The following is a 22,828-nucleotide window of genomic DNA, read 5'->3' as shown; positions in this document are numbered from 1 at the left end:
TTATGTTAGTAAAATGCAAGTTCTGCTTTATGGTTGTCTATCCTTTAGATCCATAATACAGGGAAGAATAGACTGGTGTTGGCACTGGGCCCTGACCAAGTGTTAGCGGCAGCTGTTGGCGATAATGTAGATATTGTATATTTCTGTGTATATATAAAAACATTGTGTGCACACATGTGTGCATGTGTGTGCGTTGCATGTGTGTGTGTGTGTGTGTGTGTGTGTGTGTGTGTGTGTAAGAGAGAGAGAGACAGAGCAAGGGAGACAGAGACAGAAAGAGATTTCTCTCCAAAGCCACATACAATTGTATAATGGCTTGGTAGATTATATATTATTTTATTTTACCTCTACTTTTCTTTACTCCATAATACAAACAGTTGAAGATTAGGGATTTACTATCATCGCTGAAAATGTGAAATACCATTATCAAGTTGTGAGATTGTTTCCAGCCTTCAGTAATAAAAGGCAAAGGCAAAAACAAAAAAAAAAAAGGAACTATTTTCCATAAAGACTTAAGACTGAAAAGAAAATGTTAGATTTAAAGCTGGAAGTGATTTCAAGGGTCTTTTAGTTCAACCTTAAATTTTACAAATGAAAAAACTGAGACTTAGATAGGTTCAGTGATTTCCTCAAGGTCACACAGGTCATGTAGAATAAGTGGCAGGACCGGGATTTGAATCTAGATTTTATTCACTTTAAATCCAGCTCCTTTAACAATATATCACCTTGTCTCTTCTTAAGCAAGAGCAATTTAAAGTAGTCATTTAAATAATATTTCCTGTTAAATATATAGCACATAAATGAAGACAGCTTCAAATACTGCCCCTGTCACTAACTACTTGACCCTGGTCAACTTGTGTAACTTCTTCTAGTCTCAGGTTCCTCATTTCTAAAATAAGGATAGTAATACCTGAACTACTCACATAATGGAGTTTTCATGAGGTTCAGATAATATAATATATATCAAGCACATTCCTAACATTAAAGATTCTGTAAATGCAGAGTATTTTTTTCACAGAGGTATCGAAATTGGTTATGAAAGCTACTCTGATGGTATTTGCAAAAAGCCATAGTTATTAATGTAGGATGATTTAGATATAGTCTTTCCTCAAGACAGAAAAAAGGTAGACAAAGTAAAGTTTTCTTGAGCTATTCACATCCGAGATCTTATGAAAATACATGAAGAATAATTTTACAAATGCCCAGATATTATCAAAAATAATAATTTGTTATAAAAATGCCCTCCATGATTTTCTCTGAATTCTTTCCTCTTATGCTTTGTGTGCATTCTTCAAAAAGTACCATTTGGCAAGGGTATCTGCTATGCATGCTTCAATTGATTTCCTTAAGAGGCCAACACTGTGCCCCACTGCTGATATTGCATTACTGCCTTGGCACAGTGGCTCATGGCTTTGAGCAAGTGAACAATCAGTGACACTGTGAGACAAGATGAATAAAACACTGAATGGGGAGTTAAGAAATCCGAGCTACCTCCTGGGGCTCACCACTATATGACTTCAGTACTTAACCTAGTTTTCTTCAGTCAATAAGTATAACATTTCCTACCTCACTGGAAGGCTGTGACAATTAATGAAATAAGTTTTAGCGATGATTAATGAGATAAGGAATCACTTTCTTTACTCCATAGACCACCCTTAGACCAAGAAATTCTGCAGGCGGAAGGGAACGTACATAGCAGGTTTGACTATAGGTGTACAACAGAGATCAAAGGAAGGGTTGCTACTGCTCTCTGATGATGGAGGGGGGCCTTGAAGAATGAAAAAAATGAATGTGGCCTGAATTACCTGGTGTGTATTATTAGTAGAGGGAAATTGTACCTATTCAACAGAGGTGAACTTCTTGCTGAACAACAACAACAACAAATGAAAATGTAGAATCTATTTAAAACCTTCCCCCTTCAACACCCTCCTTTCTTCTGTAAGCAACGTCATCATTCCAATGTTATCTCTCACAGCTTTTCTTTTTTCAAGTACATACATTTATTTGGACTTCCATTAACTATAGCCATGGCTGCTAAGATATTTACAGTTAGGGAAAGGGGCAGTGAGTCTATATATAGGGGAGGAATCATCCAGTCTTGGGGCTATGATGTGCCATTAGATAAGGGGAACCTTGACAGGGCATGGATCACCTGAGTGGAAGAGGAGGTTGAGGCCATTGCAGCATCTTGGACCTCACAACTTTCCTTTAAGTCTCTGGGCTAGCTATCTGCATCTAACGATAAAGCCACCAAAGAAGCGAATTCCAGTTTCTTTATAAGTTCTTTAGTATTCCTCAAGCTTTACAAACAATGGGTGTCTAATAGACATAAAAGAAGTTTGCTAATACATTCACATAAATTAAAAAATGTAAAATAATTATTTTCTTAAAAATTTAATAATACAATTCATTGAAAATTGGGAGTATATTTATACTTTTCAGCCTAAAACCTTCAATTTTCAGGGAAAAAAAGAATTCATAGATAATTTGGTATAATTAGACATTTCTTTGGGGAAAATCAGAGTTCTGCAGCTTTTCTTTCATATATAATATGCTTTCACTGGCATCTTTCTTGTTTATAGATGATTCTGTTCACATAGTCCCCATCTGCATCACCAGCTTGCTTGTCTTCCCTTAGGACTTTGGGGTGTTTTCATAATAGGCCTCCCAGACCCCCACAGCAACAAGAAGTCTGATAAAATAAAGAGAAAAGGGAACTGAAGTAATCCCTAGAGAAAGAAAACATATTTTCTTATTTTCTTTTTCACTCCACAACAGGATGATAGGCTGTGCTAATAAAAGCCCACTGGCATTTTAGCAAAATAAAATACATTTTGCTTGTCAGGCAGTAATTATGTCTTCTAAATATTAACATTCATAATTTGATTTTGCTCTATTTCTTTAAGTATGCATAACTAATACATATGTCTATATTTTGGTTCTCATTTCAATACTCATTTTTAGGAGATATATATGAAAATTTGTTCAACGAGGCTCTCTTGATGACTAGTCAACAGTATGGTGACTTGCACAAATTAGAAAATCTCTGTGTAAGTGGAGTCTGAACACCTTCCTTAATAATGGTCAGGGAATTTTAAATGGAATTTTCCCCCCTTATTCAAAGTTGACCAGAATATTTCTTTTTTTAACCACAACTGTCCTCTCTATAGCCAGCAGAGAAAACAATCGACTTGCTAACAGACAATGAGTATGCTCTTTACAGGGCCATTCTCAATTGTTTTTTTTTTCCTCCTCCTAAATTTTTCAGCCTCTACTATAGTTACCTTACAGACATAGCAGTAAGACATGGTCCATAAACCAGACATGTCCTATTGATGAATCTATCTATTCGCTGTTCTACCACAAATTACCTGGACGTGTGTGTGTGTGTGTGTGTGTGTGTGTGTGTGTGTGTGTGTGTGTGTGTAAAGCCAAACGGTAAGTGGTGGGGCCAACAAAGGGAGGTCTGATTAGAGCGAGGCTCACACCCTTTAACTAATTAAGTATGAGGCCCCAGGCCAGTTAGCAAACTAGTTAGCTAGTTTGAGAGAGGCAGGAAGCCCTCAGGGCCCTAAGGGGAGTTGCTAGGACCTGAGCCTAAGATATGTGCCTGAGCTGTAGTCAATTGGTTGAAGGCTAAGGATTGTATAAAAAGAGAGAACAGAGCTTGGAAAGGGCAGAAGCTGAAGAAGCCTAGAAACAGAGGAGCAGAAGCTGCAGAAACTGAGAAATGGATGACTAGAAGCAAGAAGTTGAAGAAACCAAGAAACTGAGAGCATCAGGATTCAGGAGTTGAGGGTGAGCTTCCAGAATGTGCAGAGCAGAGAGTGCTGAATACAAAAGGGATTTTCAGAACTTGGAATCATCCGAGCTGAAGGAGAGAGAGTGCTCAACAGGGACTCAGGATTTGTGAGTGATCTTCTTTTAGGAGGGCCCTAGCACTGAGGGGAAACACAAGTACGGTCTGGCTTGCTGCTATAATATTTTGTTGTAATCGCCTTGTTACTGTAGTGAGTTGGGCTTATTGGATTTGGAATGTTGTTGCCAATTCAGTGTTGGGGGCATTGGTCCTTGGTTCTGATCCTTTGTAGTCTAAATAAATGTTATACTTCCTCTGCCTTCTACTTAGAGAATTCATTATGCTCTGTGATTCTGCTCCTCTTAGAGGTCATGAATTTTGCCTTAATGACATAGTGTTTATCCATAAGTGTGTATCTATATGTGTACATGTGTATCTATACATACATATATACACACACATAGATACATACATATGTGTGTGTGTGTATAACTAACATATGGACTGTCTCAAGAGCTTTATCCCTCCTTTCCCCCGACCTCTTCTTTATTAGAGATTTCCATTCAAAAGTGAGATGACTACTTTGGCTCTATGCTTTAAAAGAAATTTGTGTCTAGATATAGGTAGTACTAGATAGTCTCTGAAGTCATTTTTGACTCTGAGGTCTTTTAATAATAAAATTTAACATGTAGATAAAAGTTTCTAATTTTAAAAGTGCTTTCCATTTCACAATGCTGTATGGTAGATAGTGGAAGAATTATTACCCCTTTTTAAGAGGAGAGACAACCTATAAAGTGACTTCCTCAGAGTCAAATAGCTAACAAGTATCAGATGAAGTATTTGATCCTCCATCTTCCAATTCCTAAGTTCAGTATTTCCCTGTCCCCCTACCCCCAGGATACCACAATACTGCATAGGATACGTAAGTTGAATAGTCTCTTCTTAAGTCAATCCATCCTGTACTTAGTTGTGGAAGTGATTTTCCTAAAGTGTAGGTCTGACTATCCTCTCACTTAGCCCCTCATCCTGCACCCCTTCAAAATATTTCAGTGGCCCACTATTACTTCTAGGATCAAATATGAAATTATCTTTTTGCCTTTCAATGCCCTTCACAACTTGACTCCTTTCTACCTTTCCAGTCTTCTTACACTTTACTTCCCATAATTATTTACTCTGTGATTCAACTAAACTGGCCTACTTGCTGTTCTTTGACCACAGTGTTCCATATCCCAATTCTGATGTATTTTCATTGGCTGGAAAGCTCTCTTCTCACCTTTCAGTCTTGACTTCTGTGGCTTCCTTTAAGATAATTCACATTTGACTAGCTGCATTCTTCAAGAGGGGTCTCTACCTGGTCTCTACCCACCCTTGCACCCTAGGGACTTCTCTCCAAGATACTTTTCATATAGTGCTTAAAATAATGCTTGGAACATAGTAAATGCTTAATAAATGCTTCTTGAATGTTGACTAATTTTACAAATAGGAGGTACTCAGTAACTATACCAGTTTGAATAGTACAGTGACTTCTCATCAATTCTACATAGTAAATTTTCAACAGTACTCATGAAAATAGTAATAAAAATATTAATAATTACATAAATATTTTATCAATATTTGATGCATTAGAAGTTGTTACTCGAAGGTAAAAGTGTATAAACTAAATAGGGATGAAAACTAACTAAACATAAAAAATTCTTTTGGAACAGAAAAATAAAGCCCAAAATATATTACTGGAATAATGACATAATCAGTACATTAGGGAGAAGGAATGCAGTTTGGGAAGACCCAAGGTTACTTCTGTGGTTTAAATAAAACTATTACTGCTACTCAAACAATCACTTTAAAGCCACTAGAATCTCAAGTTATAGTATGTTTACATATAAAGTATGAACTAGGAGAGAAACAAGAAAAGAGTTTTCTAATTGGAAATATACAGGGATCATAAAGAAAATAATATGGATGAATTAACATTATGCAGACCTTAAAATTTTTTGGTATTATCAGTGACAATTAACCTTCTAAAAATTCTTGCAAAGTTAATGATCATGTTGTTTGCGAAGTATATTAGGTCTGTGTCCATATAGTATATCTCTCTACCTGTACACACACACACATATGTACATATACACATACATATATAGACGTACATATACATACACATACACACATATACATACACACATATATATATATATGTACATATATATGAGGATACGTTTGTGCATAGAGTTATGGCCTAGAGCATTTATTCAGATTTAGTAGACCAACATTTCATTCATTCAGGAATGAAGGTAATGGGAGATGACTAAAAAAAATACTTTTGGGGGAGTGGAAATAATTTCCCTCTTCTGAACTCCAAACTCTGAATCTGTTATCCCAGGGGTTCTATTTGTTTTAAAATTATTCTTTCTCCATTTGCCATCAGTCAAAACTGAAACTCTTACCCTTACCTCTGCAGCAATAAGTGAACTAGATAATCTCTTCTGACTCTTTGGACTCAGTGTTATCAAGTTCTCTGTCTTTTAATTAAACTGACACTTCCCCAGAACGTAAATCCCTGACTGACTTATTATGGGAAAAAGTAAATGGAAACAAAATAAAGTATAGAAATATAGAACCGTAAGCCGTGAAAGTATAGTGATACGCTTAATCTATCAAATCATCAAATATTGCAAAGGTAGTATGGGTGAGATTTATGCTGATATTCAAGACATTGTACTTGGCGATATAGAGAAGATTCCTGCCCAAATATTGGTAATCAGAAGAAACAATCTGGTATTATGTTCTTTAACTCTGCCCATTGCCAACACTACCAACTTTAAATAACTTTGCCTTGTTAAGAAGCTTAAGGGAATAATATAAACCTGAAATTTTTAAGGTATTATCTCATTTATTCCTCTTAGAGCTTTCCGTTATAATTCCTTTACTATATACAATGAATGCCTAGGATTGAGGTAAACACTTTGAATAATGCAAAAGTAGAGAACATAGACTGAATTCTTCTTGAACTCACAAATTATTTGGGAAAACAAAACAAATTTTGCTATATCCGAAGGACAATTTTAAGATGCTATAAAAGAAAATGGGAGACAGACTGTTGTTAAATATGAATTTCAAAAGTTTATTTATTTTTGTTCATTAACTTGTTTATTCATTGTATATGTATTATGCATGCATGTATGTATACATGTATATATTCATTTAATTAAAAGTATTTTCCGCATGCCCCTAAGTGTGGTTGTCTTTTTTTTTGCTGAAGTGTGTTGAATATGGACTTTTCCAAATCAAGAAGGGAACTCAGAATTCTCCCAGTCTAACTTGTTACCTGACACACATATGTTCTCTCCATCCTTTCAAACAATTGATTGTGTAGACTTTACATGATGACCTTGACTGACTAAGGCTGAACTACCTGTGGTGATAACCCATGCCATTTTTGGCTACTTTTAATCATCAGGAAGGTTTTCCTTTCATTGAATCCACTGAACTACCATTTAGGTCACATCTCGCTATCTTGTCTACCAGTACATTGTGAGAAATTTTGTCAAAGGCTTTGCTGGAACCCTGTAACTTGAATCCATTAACAAAGAAAAGAAAGGCTAATATTTCTTCTTCATGATTCCTCTTAAAATATTTGAAGGCATATATAATGCTTCATCTAGGTTTTTCCTTCTTTAAACTAAAAATCCCTAGTTCCTTCGAACAGTTTTCGTGTTCTATGGTTTGGATTCATTTTATCATTATGATCATTCTCTTCTGGACCTTCTTCATCCTCTCAATCTTCTTTCTAAAATTTGACCTTGAGAACTGAACTTGATGTTCTAGGTTTGGTCTGACCAAGATTGTGGATAGTAGCACAATCAGTATGTAGTCCAAAATTATATTTGTAGTTTTCTCTATTTTAGAATCATATGATTAAATCCCCTTGAGATCACTATCCATGCAAAGTTAAGTGTTGTTTTTTTTTTTTTTTCTAATGAGGTAGAGCACAGGTATAATTCCTCCATCCTGATGCCAAATGAAGGTTGTTTTTTTTATTGTTGTTGTTGGTTAGAGATTGAACAAGACTTCCTTTACTAAATTATAGATTTGTCTGAAGTTAGGGATGATATTACATTCATTTCTGCATTCCCAGCATCAACATAATAGCAACTTAATAACTATTTAACTGAGAAGATTGACTTGCAGTGTTTCTGCCAAATCTAAGATGATATGACTGCATAAGGATGTGAGGGAATGTATGTCACCTGAGGTCTCTAGCTTCATAAAGGATTGTTTTTAAGTTGTTTCTCTGTGTTGAAACTTTATTGTTGGTCCTTCTCAACACAGTTCTATTGGCAAATGTTGTTGCTCATGTGATGTTAACAATTTCTTTTTTGTTAAAATCATTAATCAATTGAAAATAAGTTTTCTATTAAGTACTTGATATGTGCCAGGCCTTTTGCCAAGTGTAATGCTTAACTTTACCAATATAAATTTTACCAGTTCTCCCTTTTAAAGATTTTTTAAAATTTATTCTATCATCTAAAATATTCTCTTTTTCTTCATATTTTATTCATATTAATATGTGATGTCTTCCATCTTTGTATTCCTCCATTGATAAAACTTGTTAAAAAGCCTAGATCATAGGAAACTAGGGATATGATTCCATTAGTCAACAATATGTGGCTCTAGTCATTCAACTGATTTTGAATCCATCAAACTATATTATCATTTAGACTGTAGTAATCCAGTCCATATGTATATTGACAGAAATTTGTCAGTTGCTTTGCTGAAACCCATGTATACCATGTGCATAATAATTCCAAAATCAGGTAGTCTTTGGATTCTATAAAAAGATGTACCAGATATACCAGTTTTAACGTCTACCTGAGGTTAACCACTCTGAACTTCAGTTTTCCCATTTGTAAACTTGGCTAAATAGCATTGCCTGTATCAGAGTTGTTATGAGTGTTAAATGAGATTGTGTTCTTACAGAGTTTTGCAAGTCTTCAAGTACTACGTATACTACCAGCTACTGTTGTTATTATCATTATCATTAATCCTTACTGTTGTCGTTGATATTTTTGTGGTTATTATAAGTTGCCCCTATAATTTTAAATGTATTTCATATAGTTTTCCACGTATTTATCTGTGAAAACATTATATTTCCTCTCTAAGAAGTAAGTTATTTTATGACTGTCTTACTTTTGAATTTATTTGTCCAGTACTTAGCAAAATGCTTGGCATGTAGCAAGTACTTACCATATTAACAGTTCTAATTGTTAGGAATCTTTTCAATATTGTGAACTATAATCTGCCTCCCTTTAGATTTTATTCTTAATACACCTGAGTAAGTATGAACACAAACACACACACACACACACACACACACACACACACACACACACACAAAGTAGGCTACTGGACAAAGGCCATACTGGAAAAGGAGTGGATTCAAATTTTGAATTCAAGTTTTCTTAGCATACTTCACTTCTACATGGGATATGACTATATGTCATCTGTAAAACCGATAAATGTAACTGACAAACACAAGGGACTTTATACTTATCAGTGTGTTTTCAGATTTATTACCTCACTAGAGACTCGTAATGTTTTTTGCAGGGCAATTGTGGTTAAGTGACTTGCCCAAGGTCACACAACTAGTACATGTGCCAAGTTTCTGAGTCCAGATTTGAACTCAGGTCCTCCTGACTCCAGGGCCAGTGCTCTACTCACTGCACCACCTAGCTGCCCTAAGAGACTCATAACTTTGAAGTAGGTGGGGCTGGAATTATTTCCATTTTAGAGATGGGAAGAAAGGCTCAGACATATTAAAGGATTCATCCAAAGTCACATGGCATATTATTTCTGAAGTCAGGATTCTCAGTTCAGTGCTTTTCCCACAGCATACATTAAAAAAATAAACATATGAATAAAGCTTTTAAGGATATATTCAATTCAACAGTGAGTAGTTTGCTTAGAGACAGAATAAAATAACAGAAGTGTGTTCGAGAGCGGAATGAGTTTGGTTCTGGCAGAATTTTTAGAGTTTTTCTTTTGAACAAAGTCTAGAGTTTGAAGAAACTCTTTCATATTAGGCAAAACCTTTTATCTTGAAACAGTTTCAGGGTGTGAAAGACAAATAGCTTTTAATATTCACATTATAGATATATTTCTAAGAACACTGACATGAAGGGAAACAATACTGCATCTACAATCTCCATGAAACTGCAAGTCCTGAAGTAGAATGTCTATCTTTTCAAGTAAATCATATACAAGTTGAGCCTTGATTTATGGGGACAGATTGCAGATTACTTTGCTTTGCATGCATTTCAGGTAAGTATAACTGAACCCTGTTAGGATATGAGTTTCATGGGCTAAAGATGAATCTCAGTTTTCTACTTTTCGTGCTGAAGCTCTGAGACTATACACAACATCCCAGTTCAAGGGCAAGCAATTTTGAATGAGTGGAAGAATGAGATAGATTGATAGAGATAGGGTTGCATAAATCTGTATAACTTATTCAGAACTTAAAGAAACTGAATCCATCCTCATAAAGCAATGATATGACACTGGAAAAAAAATTATTTGCATGTTGGTATATTAAAGCGTTAGATATCTTAAAGCCTTAGAGTCATAACTTCGAGAATATTTCAAAATCTGCAAAGTACTTCAGAGATAATTGATCTATTTAGACCATTTTTTTCTACACACACAAGGGAAATGAGGATGAGAGAAGTTAAGTGACTTGGCAAAGGTCACATAGTCAGAGCCTCAACTAGAATCCAAGAATCATGACTGCCACAAACATTTATTAGATACCTTTAAAGACACTATGCAAAAGCAAAAATAAAACAAACAAACAAAAAATAAACTTCCACTTTGTTTTGGTTTAATTGTCAGTACTGAAGCTGCTGTGCTTCTCGAACTTGAACCAGAGTTAAACACCGCAACTATTATTTAGACCACAAAAAGGTGTTAAGAATCTTGTTGCTTCATTTCTAAAGTACAACTTAGACTTTTTTGGCTTCCTGATCCAGAATGTGTATTGATCATACAGGCTGGCTTAACTGCTGCATTCAAATGAATGTCCAGGAGGAGGACTCGTAGCCAGGCAGCTGTTGCTTGCATAACTGCTGTTGCTGTTGGCAACCCTACTGCTGTTGTTACTTCTCTTCAATGGCCCCCTAGGGCTTAGTGACAGTGATCATGGCTCTCCCAAGCCAGGAGGAGGAAGCCAAATTTTGTAATGAGAAAATTGAAGTGCTAGGAGTGAAGATTACTGTAGTTGTCTGTTCTAAGAGGATAGGACTTTGGTGAATCAAAGCTTGGTCAACACACTATCGGTAAAAACAGCAGCTTCAGAAAGCAAATAGAGCACTTATCTGGCACCACAGCTAACAGAGAGTTGAAGTCTTTTGACAATACTATGGATTAAATCTAGAGGCAGTTTAAATATATGCATTAGACTTGGGATAGAATTTATCCTGCATATGTAATTCTAGGCAAAAGTGACCAGATGTTCCACTTTAACTTGTTTCCTCCATTAAATATCCTTACAGTTTGATAGTTTTGGTCTAATTTCTTAGTAATTCCACTTGTTTTACCTCAATATTGTGTTCTAAAGAAAAACTAAGTAGAATGAAATTCCCTAGAAATCACATTTCTTTGCATAGTATGTATTCTCTACTCTTTTTTACTTATTTAGTGATTGCCATAAATTCAAATTTATTTTCTGATAGATGGTTCTAAAGTAGCTAATGAGTGAAATGGATCTGATTTCTAATAGTAATTAATGTTACATGCAAGTGTTTCTGAAAGCATCTACTCATTCATAGACAAATTTAAGTTTTGTCTATGTCTACACAGGCAAAATGATTGATATACTATCACCAATAGTCTTGGTAATTCAGGACAGATGCTAAGGAGGAAAGACCAATAAAATAGTTCAGCATAGTTCAAGGTTTCAATTCATTAAGTTTACTAGATCCTTAGTTCACCCAGGGGCTGGACTCCTATCAAACAGCATGGAAACTCAGTATCTGTCCATTTGGTAAGGGTAGATTCTGATAGGTGGATTCTAAAAACTGCTCATAAAAATGTTGTGAATTTTCTACTTAGAGTAGCTACTCAGCAGACTTTTTTAAGTTCTTACCTGGGATTTTATTGGTGTATAACTGTTTGACAATTTTTTGTCTTTCCTAGGTCAGTAGAAGATTAAGCGATTTGATTAGGATTACAGTCAATATCTATTACAGATGGGACTCAAACCCAAGTAGTCCTAACTTCAAGGGCAGCTCTCTACCCATGATATCAGTTGTCTCCAAAATTTGTTGATAGTCACTTTTCCATATTAAAAATGAAAAAAAGAAAAATAAAAGGTTCACACACTTTTAATATATTCGTTATTATTCATGTATAAATTATTTCTACATTCTACCATAGTTATATAAATTATAAAATTTACAAAAATGATACTAATTTTAAAAGAATGAAGCAAAGAGGAAATAATATTTAATACTATAATAAGAGAGAACCACTGAGGGGAGAGGGGGATGACATGGTCAGCCCTGTGCTTTAGTAAAATCACTTTAGTAGCTACTTAGGATTAATTGGAAAAAGAAGAGATTTGAGGCAGGGAGATCTGTTGGGTTATATCAGGTGAGCTGTAATGAATGATGGAAGAAGGATAGTGACTCACAAGGTAGAGATATTTTAGAGGTAGAAAAGGTAAAATTTGACAATGGTTCTGGTATGTGGGATGAGAGAAAATGAAAAGTTAAAAATGATATCAAGTGTGAACCTGGGTTTTTGGAAAGATAGTGTTTTCCGCTATAATAATAATGGAGTTTGGAAGAGGGCTAAGTTGGAGGTAAAATGCTGTAAAGCATGGGGAGTTCTTACCTTGGAGTCTATGAACTTCTTTAGAAAAAGATTTTGATCATTATATTTTTTTCTAAAAAATTGGTTTCATTTGAAATCCTATGTATTTTATTTTATACATTTGAAAATTAAATTCTGAGAAGGAATACAAAGCTTCACCAGCCTGCCAAAGAGTCTTTGAAACAAACAAACAAATGAAAAAAGTTAAGAACATCTATTATAATGAGATGTGTAATGAACATCACAATCCTTCAATGGAAAAGCGAGGCACATATGAAGAAGAAACAGTAGACAACATGTGTCAGGCAAGTTAAACCGGCACCATTTTCCTTTCTAGCCATGAAAAAGACTGCCCAGGACACTGAATTCAAAAGTCTTAGAAATAGCAATTCTAACTCCACCCCTATCCCCCCGTCACCCACCACCATACCTGCTTCCACACTAGGCCTTGAAGCCTTCATTGGAGAAATCTTTGTGTTGAAGAGGCCCACTTTTCTCACTACAACTAATAACAACTGCTGACCAATGGCCACCAACAGTCGGAGGGACACTAGAGCCCTAGGGGTGGCAGCAACCCCTCGACCATTGGTTGTTCTGCTAGCATCACTGTAACAGTTATTATATGAGTAAGCAACTCCTATGAAGAAGGGTACAGCTCATCAACTCATCAACTGTCCAGCCACTGCCATTGACAGGGCAGGCAAAATAGCCTGAAGCTGGTAGACATCTACCCAGAGGGAGAGACAGTAGTTACATGTGCCAGGCAAGTCTAACCACAATCACAACTTTGAACACCACCTCACCTCAGAGCCCAGTGAAGAGAATCCAAGACCCTGAACCCAAGGGCCTTATAGCAATGCTACCAGCACAGTATACATAGCTCTTATCCTTAGAAGCAATGTCAGTGGAAATATAGACTCACAACTTCTCCCAAATGGAGTTAAAGTCACAGCTACTGAAGAGCCAGAAGATAATTTTCTTACCATCAAAGACCCTAAAACCGTCAAATGGCTCAACATTAGAAAACAATGTAATTTTATCAATGGGAATGACATTAGAGGCATTACTATCTGCTTTGCCACTGCACACTATGGACCGTGGGGCATTTCCATTCAACTTGAAGAGGAAATTTTCAGTATATTTTCTATTCCTCATTAGAATGAGAGCTTCTTGAGGGCAGGGAATCTTTTATTTTTCTATTTGTATCCCAGCACTTGGAACAGTTATTTACACATAATAAGTACTTAATAAATGGTCCTTTCTATCCAACTATTCATTCATTCATTCATTCATTCATTCATTCATTCATCTGATCCTATTTATCTTATGAAAACATCTTTTAACATGTCAATCGCCTTACTTCAATGAGATAATTTTGTTCCGGTGCTGCCCGATTATGCCAATTGAGCTACAATGATTCAGGAAAGTACTCTGATATTTCAGGTTTGATAAAGGAATAAAACAAAACATTCATTCTTGAGTTAACAAAAACAGATTGACTTAGTCATAGCAATGGAAACATATTCAAAAAGGATATGTATCTAGGACACCAAGAGCTGTTTCAGATGAGTGAAGTTCTTTTCTCACTGAGTTGCACATCATGATCTGTGCATCAGCTGAGGTTCAGAGAGAGTCTGGAAGCTCCTTACTTTTTTTTTTCTTTTTGGCACCCTGGCAATGAAGATGTGTTGTCAACAGCCAAAACTTTTAGTTCCCTGTAGCAATCAGATTTCAAATACAGTTTGAATATGTCTAAAAAATCCCAAAAATAGTGTCCTAATTTTCATGGGTGAAGTGTTAGGAATTTGATCCCTAGTTGTCCTGTATGAGAATTATAACCTTGCCACCACTTGAGTACCCACAGCAACAGCTGTGCAAGTGCCCCTGGGAAAATCTCCAAGTCCCTCTCCATCCCTTCCTTCCAGCAGGCCTACCCAGGATTCACATCAAGGGCAGAAAAGAGAGGAAAGGAGGAGAAGGGAGGAAAGAAGACAAGAGAAACAATGGAGAGGAGATAGAAAAAGGAGAAGGAAAAAAGAGGGGGAGGGGAGGAAAAAAGAGAGGGAAAAAGAAGGATGGAAAAAGAAAAAAAGAGAACGGAAAGGAGGAGAGAAGGGAAGGGGGAAAGGGAGAGAAAAGGGGAGAAGATATTGGAGGAAAGAAAGAGAAAAGAAGAACGGGAAAAATAGGAATATAGGAAAAGTGAGAGACAGAAATAACAATAAGGTTTTTAGTTGAGTATAAATGTGCCCTTCCACATTGCTCCTAATACAACAATACACAGGGTTCATTAGAAAACTGACCCCATACTCCTGGAGAGCTTGTAGGACCAATGGATGGCACTGTTGGAAAGTGACTTGCTTTTGGTCAACAGAAGTAAATAACTCCGGTTATTTTCCTCATTGAATAACATTATTATTTAAGAAATATGGTGAAGCCATTTTGAATCCCTGACAGGGGTAAGGGAGAAGGTGGGAAGCAAAAAAAGAGATATCGTGCTTTTCATTTCCTTTTATTAAAAAATATGTATTTGTAGATTATTGGATGTAAAAACAAGAGAGCAGCATTTTAGTAAGAATATAGGAAATGATCTTTGCTAGATAGTTACACTCCCCATGCTCTTTTGTAGGCTTAAAAGCGGACCTTCATTTAATGTTAAAAAAAATTGAATGCCTGACTAAAAGTAATACAAGTTAGAATAATACTTAGATATTTTCCCAGAAGGGGACAGTTAGAGGTCTCTGGTAGTTTTTTGTTTGTTTTTGTTTTGTTTTCATTTTTAATTTATATTATAACACCATCAGGGTTAATTCCTAATATCTACAATTAGACAATGAAAAAAAACAGGGTGTAAGAGAGGTGAGAGGAAAATGAATTTAGATAATTGTATTAGAGGGCAGGGATTACATTGTTCCACTAAAACTCCTAAAACCCCTGAACTCCCATAAAATGTGCCCCTACTCCACCTTTCCCCCACCCACCCCTCAGATGCTATATGGTTGGGAATCATGAAATATCACAGTCTCCAAAGAAAGTTGTAGGTAGTTGTAAATAGGCTACAATATGCTATTAATGAAGAATTAAAAGCTAGAAATGATGGTGAAATATTACCAAAGTGAAGAATTCTGGGAAAAGAAGCAGGCCCTTTGTATAACATGAAAAAAGGATAAATGATAGATTTCATGAGCTCTATTGGTATCCACGTAATTTCAAGAGATCTATAAGTAGTCTGCCACTATATACAGTAGATAGTTATTGAACATTATTGGGAAAAATGTACAGGATATATTTGGATGGGTTTTAATCTGAACTATTAATTTGATCTCATTGATGTGGGTATCCTTATACCCACATCAGTGAGATAAAAAAATCCATCAAAGAATAAGTACCTTGGAAACAATAAGTACTTAACAAATGTTTGTTGAATTGAGTTGAATTTATTGAATTTTCACTTTTAATGTTTAAATAACCCAAATCCAGTTAAATAACTGTACACTTGTAGTTGGAGAAGGTTCGGGAAATATGGCTTTTCAAACAAGAAATGGTACCCAAAAGGTAGAAATTATTGGGGAATTCTCTAAACCTCTTGGAAGAGGCATACCCTATCAGCAGGAGTGCAGTGACTATGGGTCATGGATAGAAGGTCAAACTGAAAATAGATTAATTAGCATGCTAAGGAGTCTGCTGTGGCAGATAGCAAATTCTGATTACTGGAGGAGTGATTTGGTAACTCTTCAGGACTGCTGAGCATATACAGCCAATCAGTACTATTCAGCACTTACAAAGAATAGAAAAGTATAGCTTTTAACTGGGGATGCAGGGTAGAGAAAGAGAGGGGTCAGTCAAGGGAGAAATGAGGAGTGTTGGGAATGCAGATGGAGGGATTTATTTATAGAATAAGGAGACAAGGGGAAGAGATGAAATAATTTCATAATCATGGCAAAAAAGTCCTTTTAGTCAAAATTGTAGGACACCAAGAAGTTGTTACGACAGTGTATGCAACCATTTGCTTTACTATGTCCTTGCATTGAGACTGAGAACTAATAAATATTAGGCCCCTAGGTAGTTGATGGATTTCTACATTGTTAGTTTAACAAGATGTGACATAATGGTTTTGGTTCCTATTTTTCCTGTACAGAAGAAATTAATTAGTCTTTACATCAGGACATAGTCAGTTAGAGCTGAGTCACCTCAGAGGATAGATTTACTTTTTTCCTGACAGTATAGTTGCCCATTTATAATTTTTGAAATGGGGAAGAAAAGAATCATGACTCCATATCTCTGGAGCCTTTCTAGTAAAGTCTGATAGGAGAATGATAATTTGAACTATTAGCATCTGAGGGGGAACTTCAATTGTTTGATCCAACTCAATCCTGATTAGGGACTAGTTTGGGGCATTGCCTACCATTCTACTACTCTGGAATTTGTTACTATTATGCCTAATTCATCCTTGACAATGTCCCAACTTTCCTTTGCCACAAAACACCTATGGTAGCTCCAAGACCCTTACTCCTGGACGAATTTTCCATCACTAGACCTAGAAGAATGAAACCTGTCCTCACTCTTCCCTGCCAGGAATTGGATTTGGAAATCTCCAAAGGTGTGAAACTCAAGGCTCAAGGGTCTTTAATCTCCTACAAAACTCCCTAATGCATCCCAAACCACCATTAAAATATAATTGGTAAACGTTTTGCAAAGCAAATAAGAATGCAATGGATCTAGATGATGTTAACTTGTGGATTTCTAAATATATTCGTAACACACAAGGATCTGTTTTTAATTTGGGTTTGACATCATAGGGTCATCTACTGTTGTGAGTGAAGACATTACTTTTCCCAAAATCTCTGAGGAAAACAACACTGCCTAATAATTTCATTGAGTATTGGACACACAGAAAACCAACCTCTTGTCACAAAGAACCTAGTCAGTACTAGATCCTTAGATACCACCCCTCCTGCGGCTAAGACCTCCCCAAATAGTAGGGCCTCAATCAGAAGAAAAAGAAAAAACAACAACCCAACAACAAAGAAACAAAACTCAGAAAACAACAAAACAATTGAAAAGCACAAAGCCCTAAGTCTAAGTTACTCCACATTCAGGATTTCCTTTGGCTGTGTACTAGCACAGATCTTGGAATATAGTTGTCATCTCACAAATTCTTGTTAATGATCAATTGTTTGAGTTATCATTGGATGAGGCAATGGGATGGTCACTGAATATGAAAAAGTCAGAGCCCTTGGCTGACTAATGATCAGACATTTATCAATTCAATCTACTACTTTTTGTCTGGTATTTGTGAAAGAATAGGATGCACAGAATTTGAGAAATATTATTATTCAACAGTTAAGAAAATCAACATATGTATGTAGGTTATATAAATCAACCTATGTTTATATCTATTTATCAAGGAAGGGAAGGAAATGAGCATTTCTATAGCACTTACTTTGTTCCAGGCACTGCGCTGAATTCACTTAGCAAATATTCTCTCATTGGATCTTCACAAGGGCCCTGTGAGGTAGCTGCTGTTATTATCTCCATTTTACACGTGAAGAAACACAGAGAAACAGAAGTTACATGAATTTCCCAGGGTCATGTAGCTACTAAGTATCTGAAACTGAATTTTGACTCAGGTCTTCCAAAGTCCTGGCCCAGTGCTCAGTCCACTGGATTACCGAGCTACCTAACCACAAAGAAGTCACATGCTGAATAGAGATAGAATATCCTAAAAATATATTCTTATCTTGTTAAAATATATCAGCCAATTTTTCATAGGTTATTTTTTTCGCAAGGCAATCAAGGTTAACTGACTAGCCAAGTGTCTAAGGCCAGATTTGAATTCAAATCCTCCTGACTCCAGGGCCAGTGTGCCACCAAGCTGCCCCCTCCCCAATTTTTCATAAGTTAATAAATTTTTATTAATAACTTAATGATTCATATTAAGATCAAGTAATAGTTAAGATTAATTGTTTAACTCCATCTAAATCAAATGCTGGCATTTAGTCTTCAAATTATAGAAAATTTGATTTTGACTAACTATAGGTGTATGGTTGGCTTACTTTTAGGGCTAGTGGCAATAATAATAATAAGTCTTAGGGAGGGACTAGTAAGCACTGTGGTAGAACCCAGAAAGTTTGTTTTTTGCTAAAGGCCAAGAAATATGACAATTTTCGTCTTTCACATTTAAGTTACTAAAGAATGATAAACATATTTTATATAAGCTTAGAGCCAAATTTGATCAAGATACCCTTGTTATATATCTGAAAAGCAATGAATGTTAATAGAAATGCCTTCTTTTTAGTAAGGTTAGGAGATGTGGTTTATAGATATTGTTATAACAGTCAACTAAGATGCATTATTTTCTTTTTTTTAATTTGTTATTTTGAAGTCCCCCACAGCTCTAACCAATGTCAAAGCCAGACTTTGTGTCGTCCCCAAAAGATTTTGTTTTTCTTTAACTTGTTACCTCTCAGAACTTTCTCACATCTCATTCCATTCCTATCCTGGCCTCTGACTAAAGTTAATGAAAGTTCCCTGAATATAAGCAAGATGTTTCCATTAGTAGTAGTTCCTCTTTGTCATTCCTTTGACACAAGACTACTTGTGTATTTCTACATTTTATCAAGTGGAGAGTTAATTGAATTAAGAAAGAGACCTAATTTTGAGCTTGTAGAATTATACTACATTTTGATTTATCTGTTTAGTTGTTACTATTAATACTGATTTAAATCAATTAATCAGTTCAACAACCATTTATTAAGGCATTGTTCAAAGCAATGTGCTAGGCAATTGTCTCTTTGAGTAAAAATACACATATTCTTTGGCACATTGCTCTTTACAATGTGGGAAGAGAAAGATTTTTCTTCTTTTGTCCCCTACATTTTTCAAAATTAATTTTCTCTTCTAACTCTTTATTCCTTTGGATGATTAAATATATTCTCAAGTTATATTTTGCCAGATTTCATACTTGCTCACATTTGATCTTGGAAGCATAAAATTTTCTTTTCTTTCTTTTTTCTTTTGGTATAATCTTTGAAGAAGGGGAAAAGAATCTGTGTTTGTACTCCCCTTTCTCTTAAGAGGGACTAGCTTCATCCCTCAAATCACCTCAATGGTCTTGTTTATTTTATATTTACAAGCAGATGGATCACATAAGACCTCCCCCAGTGGGGAAATAATTCACTTCCCCATTCTGGAATACACTCTAGTGCTGGCTCCAGTGACAGCATTTCATCCTCTGGCTTAAAGAGCACTAAAGGACATCTAAAACTTTCCCTCAAATCTGGGAGGGATTCTTGGACTACAAAGATTTATCTCCTATAAGGGAGTTCTAGTTTTATACCTGATTTCTTCCTCTTTGCCTGTGTACTGACCAGCAAGCACACTAGGACTTTGACAGATATTTTGGCACCTGTTTTCTTATTGCGGCAAGCAAGGCATTAACATCTGCAAAGAGGAGATTACAGTCATGCATCATATTGATATTTTTTATGTACACTTCTGGTATTGCTTCAAAAATCCCTCCCTTGTGACCTACTCCACGAAGGAGCTAACAAGTCTGCAGGCAACAGACAACCTTGAAACACTTCCACTGCTATTGAAAAGTAATTAATGGTAATGTGTTCCTCTTGCCCTGAGATTGCTACAGATTTTTTTAAAGCACCTGACTATGGAACCATACAGTATTTGGGCTACAGAGCAAAGCTTTCAAAATTCTGTTTTCATATTTACTTATTTTCCTAAACTGTACAATCCTTATTGATTAAGAATAAAGCATCTTCCACATAAACAAAGTTATAACACTTCTGTTGGATTGGAAAGTGGCTGTTTATCCTTCACTGATCAGTGCAATATCTTTCATAGTGATTCACTGAGTTTGGAATTTAGCTTGAGACCTTGCCATCTATTTCAGGGTTTGGAGATTCATAGGGTTCTTAATGATTCCTCTAATTACTCTGAGGACTTGGCATAATGGTCTTTATCTGGAAATACCTTCCTGCTTTGGGACATTCAATTGTTTATGATTGAATATTCAGATCGGTGTGATTCTGATTTTATTTTGGATTAAAGGTAACATGGAATTTTCCTTATTACATCAAAGTCCCCATTCAATTGGATTGGATTAGAGAAAACATGATGGGAAGGATACCATCTCCACCAGTGGTGGCTACCCTCTAATTGCTACATAGGATAGATGGCCACAAAATCTCTGTGAATATCAATTTGCCTTAGACCACTTGTCCTGCCAGCCCATTCCTTTCTTTCAGGAAAACAAATCCAGCTACCCCATAAGCCCCTTGACAAGAAGCAGACAAACCAACCTTGCTGGTACAGTAGGACACCTTGAGGAAGAGAAAAATTAAAATATTGGGACCATCTTTAGCACCATGCTTTTCTCTTAGAAGCAGATATAGACAGATCAGGATCCTGAACCCAATTGCCTTGGGAATGACAATCCCTCCAGTTCAGTGCCATCATCTATCATCCTTGAAAGTAACCTTATGTGTTGGAGAAGCAACCCTGCAGTCACTGCTGCTGATGACCCAGAAAAAAAAAGTTCTTGCCACCAAAGACCTTGGCACTATCAAAGGATTCAACATGAGAAACTGATATGATTTTATCAGTAGAAATGACACTAGAGAGGAGGCATTAACCATCTACTTTGCTGTTGCACCCTAAGGACCAGTTGACATATAGTCTAAATATTCCGTATGCATTGTCTGTCCCATTAGAATGTGAGCTTGAGGGGGCAGCTAGGTCACACAGTGAGTAGAGCACTGGCCCTGGAGTCAGAAGGACCTGAGTTCAAATCTGGCCTCAGACATGTGACACACTTACTAGCTGTGTGACCTTGGGCAAGTCACTTAGCCCTAATTGCCCTGCCTTTCCCCTCCAAAAAAAAAGAAAAAGAATGTGAGCTTGAGAGGAAGGATTATCTTACTGTTCTATTTGTATCCCCAGAACTTAGCATGTAGCAAGCATTTAATAAATGCTTATCCATTTACCCTAATGGGTTAAAAAAAGAACACTGTTCTTGGTGTTTAAATATAATAATCTCTATTCTGTCCCTTTATGTATATGAGGCATCATGGTGTAGAGCTATCTATGAAACAGCCTCACAGTCAAGAAGATCTGTGTTAAATCCTGCCTCTGGCACATACTGTTTTAGGGAAGTTGAGTAAGTCACTTACCTTCTCAATGGTCCAGAAGTGTCAAACTTGAGGCCCACATACCAAAAATAATTGGAAAATTTTTAATAAAATGAATAAAAATGGAATACAACATAGATAATATTCATTTATAGTTTTCTAAATGAATATCCTGCCCACTCCATTTCTATTTGAATTTTACATCACTGACAACCACCCACATACTATACAGTATAAAACAAGTGCATTAGTAAGTGGAATTACCCAATTGGGAGCTCCCTAAAAAATAAAATTATAGGTCTGGAACAAAAAAAAGCATGTGATTAATCTACTAATACAAGAATTTTCTCAATGCAGAGTTAGTCACGTACACCCTACCCCAAGCAATGCCAGCACCTCTTATTCTAGCAGTGAGGAAAATGGTGGCTTTAGTACCATTTCTACTGTTATGTGACATTGAACAAATGACTACAACAAAGAGTTATCGTGAGCACTGAAAATACAATCAAAGAAGAGCATGTGCTTTGGGGTAGAGATGAGGAGGAACTTTCCAAATATCAAGTATCCTGCAAACATAAGGTACTATTATTCTGTTTTTTTAATTTTTATTATTTTATTTTTAAATTTATTTATTTTTCATAATTAATTTTTTTTTTATTTTTAGTGTACAACACTCAGTTCCATATAACTTTGAGTTCCAGATTTTCTTTCCCCCCCTTTCTTCCTCTCTCCCCAAGATGGCATGGAATCTGATATATCTTCTACATATAATTTCACATTGAAATTCTTTACACAATAGTCAAGTTGTAAAGAAGAATTATGACCAATGGAATGAATCATGAGAAAGAAGAAACAAAACCAAAAACCAAAACAAAACAAAAACAAAAGAGATAAAAATACAAAGGGAAAAAAAAGGAGAGCAAGCAGTGTGCCTCAATCTGCATTCAGACTCCACAATTCTTTCTCTGGCTGTAGTTATCTCTCTTCATCATGAGTCCTTTGGAGTTGTCTTTGCACC

Source organism: Trichosurus vulpecula, chromosome 1 (assembly GCF_011100635.1).
Source record: "Trichosurus vulpecula isolate mTriVul1 chromosome 1, mTriVul1.pri, whole genome shotgun sequence".
NCBI lineage: Eukaryota > Metazoa > Chordata > Mammalia > Diprotodontia > Phalangeridae > Trichosurus > Trichosurus vulpecula.
The sequence above is the reverse complement of the archived record's forward strand: the minus strand, read 5'-3'. Positions refer to the sequence as shown.